The sequence below is a fragment of the Tachypleus tridentatus genome, chromosome 13, assembly GCF_004210375.1.
Source record: "Tachypleus tridentatus isolate NWPU-2018 chromosome 13, ASM421037v1, whole genome shotgun sequence".
In the NCBI taxonomy this organism is placed as follows: domain Eukaryota; kingdom Metazoa; phylum Arthropoda; class Merostomata; order Xiphosura; family Limulidae; genus Tachypleus; species Tachypleus tridentatus.
Window position 1 is genome coordinate 148,806,111 of NC_134837.1, and position 12,346 is coordinate 148,818,456.

Below are 12,346 nucleotides of genomic sequence, written 5' to 3' on the forward strand. Positions count from 1 at the left end.
TGTTGCAAACGGGCTCTATGTCGACGACTTTGAATTCACATCTCATGTCAGTCGTCGAAAATGAGGTATATTGAGCGGCAGCTACAAACTGCTTTCAATCGTTTACTGAAGTGAACCACAGCAAAGGGTTTTAATTTCTCTATCTCTAAACCCATTTACATGCACTTTTGCTGCCAACGGGGTATTCATCCTGATACTGAACTCCCTATCAGTGAAGTTTTGCTTCCTGTGATCCCTGAGACAAAGTTCTTGGGGCTTATCTTTGACTGTAAGCTGATCTTTATACCACACATCAAGCAGCTACGAGTAAAATGTACAAGAGCACTGAACATCCTTCTATCTTCCACCACTTGGGGAGCGGATCGCTGTTTTTTGCTAAAGCTATATTGTGCTCTTATTCGATCAAAACTAGACTGGTTCACTGGTCTATGGCTCTGCCAGGACCTCGGCCTTGAATATGCTGGACCCTGTTCATCATGAGCAGTTTCGGCTCTGCACGGGGGCTTTCCGCACTTGCCCACTTCAGAGTTTGCACACAGAGTTTCATGAACCTCCTCTACACCTCTGCCATTTGCAACTGTCTTTACTGTATGCTTCAAAACTTCAGGTGGGAATCCCACCTGAAGTTATGTTTTCCTTCCTCAGTGGGCTATGCTTTTTTCAGAACATACGATCTGCTATTGTTCCTTTTGGCTTTCGTATCCAAATGCAGTTGTATGAATTGGTTCTATTCTTGAATAGCATTGCTGTATCCACCGATCAGCCCATCCCACCGTGGCTTATTACAATCCCCAAATGTGATATTTCTTTAAGTCATCTGAGAAAAGCAGATACTCCCAATGGGAAGTACCATCTTTTATTTGTTGAACATCTTTCAAACCATCCTTTCATTCCAATTTATACGGATGGTTCGAAATGAAATGACTCTGTGGGCTCTGCCATGGTTTGATGTGGTTCAGTGGCTCATACAGAATCCCATCACAGTTTCTGTGTTCACTGCCGAATTATACGGCATTTCTCTTGCCATGGATGACATAGAAGCTAAGCAGTACTCGACTTGTACTATTTATTTTGACTCGCTTAGTCTCTACTAGCCCTGGAATCGCTTCACGTTAATTTTCACTCTGTTAGGCCCGGCTGGCCAAGCGTGTTAGGGCGTGAGACTCGTAATCTGAGAGTCGCGGATTCGTATCCCCGTCGCGCCAAACATGCTCGCTCTCCCAGCCGTGGGGGCGTTATAATGTGACGGTCAATCCCACTATTCGTTGGTAAAAGAGTAGCCCAAGAGTTGGCGGTGGGTGGTGATGACTAGCTGCCTTCCCTCTAGTCTTACACTGCTAAATTAGGGACGGCTAGCACAGATAGTCCTTGAGTAGCTTTGTGCGAAATTCAAAAACAAACAAACAATCTCACTCTGTTCGTGCCGATATTCAAAACCGACAGGTCCATTTCTCCTTAACATCTACTTCTATCCAGTTTTTTTGGATACCAGGCCATGTTGATATTCGCGGGAACGAGCTCGCCGACACCGCAACTAAGTCTGTCTGCTCTTGCACTATTACTGCTGTGCCTGTTCCATACGTAGACTATGGTCGTCCTGTATTCAAGGCTTGGCTCTGTGCCAGTTGGCAGTCGACTTGAGGGGAGCAATGTGGGAACAACCTTTTCCAAATAAAACCCTGTATTGGACTTTGGTCGTTTTGTTTCCATAAGGATATGAAAGAGGAAGTTGTCCAAACTAGACCATGCACTGGTCACAGTTTCTTAATTCATCGTTTTCTTTTATCTGGAACTGATGCACCAATGTGTTGTCTGTGTGACACTCAGGTCACAATGAGCCACATTTTACTCTCTTATTGTCGTTACAACTCTCAACAACAGCACCATTTTTGACATATTTTGTCCCAAGGTTTATCTATAGCGTTGGACAATGTCATTGACGATGGTGACACTTTTCACCTTACAAATGTTCTTTTTAGTTTTTTAAAGTCCATTGACCTTCTTAACACTATTTAAGTTTTTAGTTCATTAATTAGACCTTTTTAATATGATTCATTTTTACGAATTAAAGTACAAGTAGTTTGATATGAAATTAGAAAATGGCTGTGTCATCAAAGAACTCGAAACCAGGACTGGAAAGGCCAACTTCAGACGACTAACGCTAAGTTTAAACTTACCTATTAATGATACTGGCGAGTTATGATAATGAAAATTATGAAACAGAAAGTTTTTTAAAACTCGTATTACTGTACTTTATCTCTTATTGCTGTAAAGTAGATATAAACATTGTATTTAACGCTATTTAAGTTTATAATTCAGAAATGAAACTTTCTTTACCTTGATTCCTTTTTATGGCTTTGCGCCATAAAACGCCAAACCAACCAACTATATTCATACACTCAAATCACAAAGATGTGTACAAATCGAAGATTCTGGATTTATAAGCGGTGATATATTTTTCATTGAATGGCGTTGGAAAATAAAGGAATATTAGTCAATTTCGAATTCCAGATTTATCCAGAAAGAGACTTACAACAAGTCTTACCCCATTTGTGGTAAACAAAAGGCAGTATTCAACAACATAAGTATTTCAACTGTATCTCTCGTTCAACAGTTGCATACCTTTAGTAGTTGGAGAATAAAACCGTTATTTATGCTATTCCATACAACAATATACTTCCCATGGATTTATGCAAGATCGCGTTTGGATCGTTGAAATGGATGTTAAGAGAATCAGATTCTCGTACACTTTATAAATTGTGGGAAGTATGAGGGGAGGTGTGGTATAATTTGAACAATGCAGTGTTATACGGCCTGACATGGTCAAGCGTGTTAAGGCGTGCGACTCGTAATCTGAGAGTCGCGGGTTCGCATCCCCGTCGCGCCAAACATGCTCGCCCTTTCAGCCGTGGGAGCGTTATAATGTGACGGTCAATCCCACTATTCGTTGGTAAAAGAGTGGCCCAAGTATGGCGGTGGGTTGTGATGACTAGCTGCCTTCCCTCTAGTCTTACACAACTAAATTAGGGACGGCTAGCACTGATAACCCTCGAGTAGCTTTGTGCGAAATTCAAAAACAAACAAACAAGCAGTGTTATGACGGAGTCCTCTGCTCTGGAAAATGTGTTGTCCCATTATCATATGCAACAAAACCGAAATACTGATATGGACTGTAACGATGCCATGAAGCTCCAAATTTGTTTTAATACATTTGCTGCCGTATAATAAATTTAGTATAAAAAAATTAAACATTCAGGAGGAGCCAAAGGAGCAGTCACAGTGTCACAAAATTATTTGCGACAAGAGAAATTTGGCTTTGAAACATAATTGTTTGTTTGATTTTTTTTAATTTCGCGCAAAGCTATATGAGGGCTATCTCCGCTAACGTCTCCAATTTAGCAGTGTAGAACTAGGTGCAAGACAGCTAGTCGTCACCACCAACTGCTAACTCTTAGGCTACTTTTTTACTAACGAAAAGTGGGATTGACTGTTACAATATAACGGTTTCATGGCTGAAAGGGCGAACATGTTTTGTATGACGAGGATTCGAGGCCTCAACCCCCAGATTACGAGTGGAGCGCGTTAACCATCTAGCCATGACAGGTCCGAAACATAATTGTCTGTGATCCACTGGTGTGTTTCATGGTTGTTACTTATTATGATTTCAAATAGTATAAGACTAAGTTAAATTGTATTATACATTTAGGAATTAATTAAATATAGAAATGTGTCAAATTTATGACGTTTTCTTTCTTGATATAAATATATTTTAATCCACAAAACAATGATACCAGTTATAATAATGGTTATTACAAATAATGATTTATATACAAGATTTTTTTCACATTCATATACAATATAAACTTTTCTATGTGGTTTGAAATTAAATGTTTTATTGACGGTTGATATAGGTACAATTCAGCTAGTTAGCTCTTTGCAGATGAGTTTTTCACTTCTTAAGTTATTCAATGTCTTTGTAAAAACTCTAATATCCACTGAAGCTTCAGGGTTGTAATGTTCGAAATCTCTCTAACGTTCTTGATCAAATACATTGTTTGTTTTGAATTTCGAGCAAAGCTACATAAGGGTTATCTGCAATAGCCCTCCCTAATTTAGCAATGTGAGATTAGAGGGAAGGCAGGTAGTCATCACCACTCTCCGCCAACTCTTGGGCTACTCTTTTACCAACGAATAGTCGGATTGACCGTCACATTATAACGCCCCCACGGCTGAAAGGGCGAGGACGTTTGGTGCGACGGGATTCGAACTCGCGACCCTCAGATTACGAGTCGAACGCCTTAACCAACCTGGCCATGCCGGGCCTGATTAAATATATGCAGTTTCTCGATTAATAAGCGTTAATCGCAGTTATAGCTTCCGAGATTTATATTACACCAACTGTAGAAAACCAACAATATAAGCTGTCTCTTGGATCGTTGGTTTATAAACTCTTAGGCGAGTTTCTAGAAAATGTATTTGGCCCAACAATACGCTAGTGCTTTCGTAAAACATACATTTTTTATTCTTACACTCGAATATCTTCTACAAATTTAGGGAATGGGCGGGAATTTTGCAATACAATTTTAACAGTATAAGTTACATGCATATCTAAATATATATTTAACTAAAACAAACATCGATAATAAAATAAATATATAATAATAAATCCGTCACACAGTCCATAAATAAAATTCAGTTGTGGACCACCGGTGAAATACATGACAGCGAACGTGTTAATATAATGCTAGCGGTAATTGTCTGACTTGCAACGCTAAAACCCATTTTAGTTCGATTTTCCGCCGTTAACAGAGTACAAATAGCTATAATAAAACAAACGAACTCAGCTTCTATATATGTAAGGTAGTTATAAGGATAGGCCTGCCAACTATCTTTGTATGTATAGCTTTAACAACATATCCTTTCAAAACCTAAGCTAAAAGTTATTTGTTTAGATATCATATTTATTTATTATATATCTGGCTTATGTCAATTGTCGATATAATAAGATAAGAAATAAGATAGGATTATTTTTGATAAATTTTGTTTGAATTTCGCGCAAAGCTACTTGAGGGCTATCTGCGCTAGCCATCCTTGATTTAGCAATATAAGATTATAGGGAAGGCAGCTAGTTGTCACCACCCACCGCCAACTCTTGGGCTACTCTTTTATCAACGAATAGTGGGAATGACCGTTACGTTATAACGCCCCCACGGCTTAAGGGGCGAAAATGTTTGGTGGACGGGGATTCGAACTTCTCGCAAACATAATATATATGCTTATATCACAGCATATAAGATATAATTTCTTGATACTTAACTATATACATATATATAATTTATTGGCATTTAACGGGCCCAGCATGGCCAGGTGGTTAAAGCACTCGACTCGTAATACGAGGGTCACGGGTTCAATACCCCGTCACGCCAAACATGCTTGCCCTTTCAGCCGTGGGGGCATTATAAGTGACGGTCAATCCTACTATTCGTTGGTAAAAGAGTAGTCCAAGAGTTGGTGATAGATGCTGATGACTAGCTGTCTTCCCTCTAGTCTCACACTACTAAGTTAGGGACGGCTAGCGCAGATAGCTCTCGTGTAGCTTTGCACGAATTTGAATACAAACCAAACCAATTGTAGCTTGACACTTAACACTCGTCCCCTGCTGCGACAATGGTAAGTCTATCGATTTGCAAAACTAAAATCAAGTGTTCGGTACTCGTTGTGAACAGAGCACAGATAACCCATAGTCTAGTTTTGTGCTTAACTACGAACAAACTCAGTATGAATTTCATCGTATACTATACTCAGAGGTCTCAGCAGATTACCCGATGTGGGTTTACTATAAGAATGAAAACACACACACTTAACACTCGAGGTATACATACAGAAGTAAGAACTGAACAAACTAATATTCATTGCTAATGGTGGTTTACACAATACTTAAAATTTACACCGTAAAGTGTTAGAAAATGTTTTGTCGTGATGTAAAATATTAGGAAAAGGAAAATATTTACTAATATTATAAAACAATTTTAATTTCTAAATAAACAAAGTACACATTACTACTTTCAAGTTTTGTTTTAATATGTAATACACAAGAGAAGTCAAGTATAATTTCTTCATGAACTTCCTGATTTATCTTCATGTGTATATACACATATATATCTCTTCATCTAGAATGACTTAACGTCATATTCGAGGCCATATTTTGGCCATGCTATGATAATGATGTTCAAATGACCCTGTCATTCCCATATGCATACATCATTTACGTGACTTCAGCTGCGAGCTAACTGCTCTTGTCAACTTCGTGACGGTGGCATTCCCGGTCTAATTAAATGCTCGGCAAGACTCCTTAACATGCGAAGGTCGAGTGTAAATGACGGCTGAGAAAAGTTAATTGACAAATTAAACTTTGAACATCAGAGAGCCTAAAATGATCTTTCATACCAGTCCAGTTCATAGTGTGTGCTTGATTAACGGTTATTGATTTTTTTAACACTTGCTTGGCATGTGAATAGGATAGATCGGTGAGAAAAAATCAAGCACTCTAGTGAGAATCTTTTGCACTTTAATTCTTCTCTATGTTTATTGTAAAGATTAAAGCTACAGGCAATAAGGTCGACCACCGAGTGTTTTCTGGATCACTGGCATCGCATGTGGTTCCTTCACGTATACTAACCATGAAGTCTTTAATAACTTTCTTTATTTGGGGAAGTATCATTGTACAGTCGTAATGTACAATAAAGACTTTAAGTGGGTAATGAGAGGTCGGCGTCCGCCAACGGTCTGCCTCTTTGACAATACAAGGATTATTTTACTGCAAGACATCAATCATTTTCTAACTTCCTTAGCTGTAGCTACAGGTTTTATTTGTTTTCGTTTCAAAGCCACCTCATAATTATATTTATGTAATGCACAATTTTGACGTAGTTCATTTTCCTAAAATGCCTAGTTATATTCCAGAAATTTTGCTTCGTGTTTGGTTACTCGTCACATGACAGATCAAAGTAATATGTCCACTGTTGAGTAGAGTTTATTTCATGAAACTTTGGCTATCCAATTGATTCAGGACACTGCCACAGATAGGGATTTTTTACATTTATTATGCACTTTGTTTTCGTGTTATTGTGTTCAACCAAAGCACAGAAATAAAATAATTTGTCAGTTATTAAAAATGAACTTTTATTAGATTTTATTATATACTTCAACAAAGATTTTTTTTTACTATAAATCATGATGCCTAGCCTGACAGAAGTGACAATGACCTAATTTTGAAATATAAGGTTCTTAGTCAGCTACAAATCTTTACGGTTTTTGTTTGTTCCTATGATCTATAGCCCCAAAGAGAGAATATTGTAATCGGAAAAATAAAGTATAAAAATATTGTAATGATAATCAACCAACTTGAATTTGGCTGGATATATAGCATGGAACTTTCTAATCAAAAACTAATATGTTGAAGGCCTCAGAGAAAAGTAAGTATTATTCATACTTCCTTTTAAAATCGGTATTTTAAAATAACATATAGAATTTTCGCAACAAAATAGATATTAAAACATATTGAATCAAATTACAGTAATGTTTGAAAGCGAAATTAGACTCTATTTAATATTTGCGAAATTTGTACTGTATTTTATTCAGGTTTCGCTATGAAAGGAAAAGCACTCAAGAGGTATCGGCGATATCCCTCCAGTCTGTAAAGAAATTTAATGGATTTCTCATATTAATTTTATAATGTTGTTATTTAGTTCGAGAAACGAATTGAAAAGCGACGTAGTACCCCGCTGGTACAGCGGTAAGTCTACGGATTTACACGAGTAAAGTCAGCGGTTCGATTCCCCTCGGTGGACTCAGCATATATCCCGATTTGGCTTTGCTATAAGAAAACACACACACACACAGACGACAGAGCTGTGTATAACGTTAGCGCTAGTGGCAAAAAGTAAATAAAACTACAAAGAGCATGGATGCTGACCTAATCTTATTAAATAGAAAATAATTATTTTCAGATAAGAGATTGTTCTTATAGATTTAATAGGTTGTGTAAATCAGGTATTTTAAATGTTATTTCATTAAGCATAAACGAGAACTAGTAGGCCATTAAAGTTGAATCAAATAAATACATAATTTTAATACACATGAAAATACAGAGGCGTAGTTTTCATAATTATACTCAAATCTCGTCTTCCAACAATTAATTACTGCAGAATGTATTCCAGTGTTTAATTCCTTAAGAATTATCTGCTGAACCACTACTAACGTAGTTATTGATAAAAAAGTATTTGAAATCATTCTTCTGAAAAGATTTTTGTTTTTTGCATTTCTTAATTATAGGTTTTATTTTATTTTGAAGAAGCCTCACAATTATCCTGGTTTAATCACAAAAAGCAAGTGACACAAAACATTTTGTGTAGAGTATTATTTCCACCAATTATTTTATTTTGTTTGTGGACTTATTTAATTGGAATCCAAAGATTACAGACAAATTACGTTTTACGTTTTTTCTCTGCAAAATATGAAACAAACAAACATATGACACGAAGCTAACAACCTCGACCTTCAACATACAATAAGGTAATCTCTGTTGAGACAATTTTGTCATAAAATAAAATAATAATTATTAAAACTAATTAAGTTAAGTAGTATGTTTAAGGTCCTTTATATGCCGAAAGTTATCAAATACGAAAAGCTCAAAAAGAAAAACTTTTATTAAAGAAACATTTATTTGAGAATAACCCTGTATAAAAATTCTGTTTTCAAGAAGTTATATATTTTTTTAGAATGTTTGTTTCTAGTTACTTTTACCTTCATAGATACATTAATTTTGAAATTGTTGTGCACTTTGACTAGATAATCCATCCATGGCGCTTGTTACTAAAAAGTACATATATTATACTTTTTAATAGCTGAAGTCTTTCGAGCATAACTGAAGACGCACCTTGAAAACTAACGTACTTTGTAGGTATTTTAATTTGTGTAAGTGCTTCTAAGTAAAGGGTAACACTGGCACGAGCATACCAGGTGACCACCCAGTGAACTCACGTGTGTAGTAACGTAGAAAAATTGGGAAGGAAACTTTTATTCAATTAAAAATTCGAGTGCACGATCCATTTGGGATAAAAACATGAAACGTTATGTCGAAATGAGAACGCAAAAACTTTTCGCATTTTTTTTGCAAGTACGGAGTGTATAAGTTTAAAAATTAAGACCGAATCTATCTGAAAATAAGTTTATTTTAGATAAAATCGTGCGTGTTGTGATACGACGGATATATGTATGATGCAGTTTTCAATTAGTTAATTTCAACTTGTTCCCCACTGGTAGAGCGGTAAGGCTACGAATTTACAACGCTAAAATCAACGATTCGATTCTCCTCGGTAAACTCAGCAGAAAGCCCGATGTGGTTTTGCTATAACAAAACACACACACACACATTTCAACTTATATTTGTAATAAAAATACATTCTAATCGTAAGTGATTCTAGAGAACACAATATAGTATTTAATATCTTTTTCATTTTATTTATGGATTCACGCTTGCAGGTTTTACCTTTACGATTTTTCTCTTTGCGTTTATTATACGTTTTTATTGCTCATACGTATATAAAACGCATAGTTTATAGAAACTGCATACTTTTTTTTTTTCAAACACTCTGTATAAGAAAACGTAGGAAGAAATTGTAATGTTTGTCAATTAACTGTTATATCACTGATGTTAAGGTATGGTCTGTAATGTCATGCTTAGAAATGTTAATGTTAGTGGTGGCCACTAAAATTAACATTAACATCACACTGATTTTTTCTGACCATTTCGGGATCTTCATCGTATCATGAAACTCAACTCTTCACCACCTATCCTGAACAGCAAGATGAAAGCTTTCTACAAGCCATGTATTCAAAAAGATGTGAAGGGTATATGTCATTGACAAAATAATAAACTAAAGAAAACGTTTTACACTTGTGATTTTAATTTGTCTTTAATATTTTTTTCTCGATCGGAAATGTCTTGATATCAGGGATAAGACGTACAAAATATAGAATTTATTCCACCCCAGTGAAACATATACAAGACGTAACACACAATAACAAATTATGATGATTTACAGTTCCCAGATAGGGTAAAAACAAACACTGATCAAACTACAATTGGTCACGTCGTCAAATCAGTAAAAACCTCATAGCTAATGATACTTTCTGTTGTATAACTGGTGGTCCGCTACGTGGCCTTCTTCTTTTTTCTTTTCTTGTTGCATCTGTTTTTCAGTCTATAGCCAAATGTATTTTCAGCCGATAGCTTTAAGCCTCGCTGGCCGTAACTGTAAGTTTGCCACTCTTTGACATGATATTATCAATCGCTATTATATTCTCGATTACCTGCATATGCAAGGTTCTGAAATGCCCAACCTGTGCAGCCACTATTGATCACGACTGACTTCATAACAAACCCAAATATAATCAGTGATGTCGAGAAACCCACTTGTTGAGAAATTTATATGCAAAAACGGCTCGTTTGGGTTGAGAAAATATTTTACATAGAAGAGCGAACAACGTTTCGACCTTCTTCGGTCATCGTCAGGTTCACAAAGAAAGAGGTAACTGACCGGAAGCTGACCACATGTTTGAAAGGGGTTGTGTAACTGAGTGTCGGAATGTAGAGGGTAGTGTTAGATGTTTGAATATATAATTTTATTTATTTTATTATTTTAATATAGATATAAAGACGTTCCTTTATATTGGTTTATTTTGGGTTTAAGTTGTTGTATAAGTAAGGCTTCTTTAATTTTGCGTTTGTTTATGTTTGTTTCTTTATTTAGTATTTGAGTGTTTTCTATGGTTATGTTGTGTTTATTTGACTTGCAGTGTTCGAAAACGTGTGAAGGTGACTTTTTATGTTCTTTGAATCTGGTTTCCATTTTCTACTTGTTTCTCCAATATAGAAGTCGTGGCAGTTATCACATTGTATTTTGTAAATAATGTTGGTGTGGTGTTTGTCAGTGTAGTTTTTACTTAGTATAGACCTCAGCTTTGTGCCTGGTTTTTGAATAAATTTGGTATTAGCTGGAATGTCATATTTTGTTACTAATTTTTGTCAAATGTTGGTTATTTGTTTGCTGATGTCAGGGATATATGATATACAGCAGTATATGGTTTCGTGATTTTTTGATTCGTGAGATATATTTACTTTAGTTGGTTGATTTTGCTTTCTGTCTCGGTGTGTGCGTATAATGTTTTCTACGGTTTGTGGAGGAAACTTATTGATGTTGATGAAGTATTGTGTTATTTTGTCTAATTCATCGTTAATTTTATCTGGTGAGCATAGTTTTATGGCTGTGTTTATTTGGTTTCTTAGTATGTTGAGTTTTTGTTTTGTTTCATGTGCTGAGTCCCAAGGAATGTATAGTCCAGTATGGGTGATTTTTCGGTGGATTTCTGTTTTCAATTGTGTGTCGGTTCTTGTAATTTTGAGGTTCAGAAATGATATTTGATTGCTTTCTTCCTGTTCACATGTGAAGTTAATGTTGGGATGTATAGAGTTAATGTATAGAGTTAATGTTGGGATGTATAGAGTTAATGTTGGGATGTATAGAGTTAACTTCACATGTGAACAGGAAGAAAGCAATCAAATATCATTTCTGAACCTCAAAATTACAAGAACCGACACACAATTCAAAACAGAAATCCACCGAAAAATCACCATATCATCATATAATCACGATCATATTTGTTCATACTGCGTATAATTCGTTGTTGTTTTGTTGTTGTTATCGGCAATTAACATCTCGATGCACCATGATAAGTGTCACGCAGATTAAAATTTACTGCTTGATTTTGAGTACACTTGAATCTTAAAGTAGAAAGTTCTCGTATTTTACATTTATTAAATTTTGATTGTTTATGTATTGTTTGGAAAACGCAATCGACAGTACCCCGCTGGGATAGAGGAAAATCTTTTTCGTTCGGTCGACACACAACATATCCCGATGTCACTTTACTGTAAGAAAAAAATACACCCATAACTTCCAACTTTGTTTCCCTATAACACTGCAGAAGAATTATTATTTGTCTTTTGGGTTTGGTTAGCTTTCAGAGTGTCAGTTAGTAAACAGTCCTGTGAGAATTCTAAGCTTATAGAAGAACATGTATCACTTGCGTCACAGAAATAATACAAACTTGACGTCTGTTTAAACAGGTGGCTTTAAATATTTGCATCTACATTTGCACTCAGAAATAGGGACATCTAACTATGAATGTTTATGACACAAGTTCTACAAAGGTATATTATTCATCACTTCTATCGCTGGGGAAGGAATGAGTTCAAAGTAACAAAATCATCAATATGAATATA

General features: G+C 35.8%; 1 protein-coding gene across 6 annotated transcripts in view; it reads left to right on the plus strand.

The window, feature by feature from the left end:
* The window catches only part of LOC143238814 (uncharacterized), a 73,832-nt gene that overhangs the window by 38,715 nt on the left and 22,771 nt on the right, over window positions 1-12,346 (plus strand). The window lies entirely within an intron of this gene.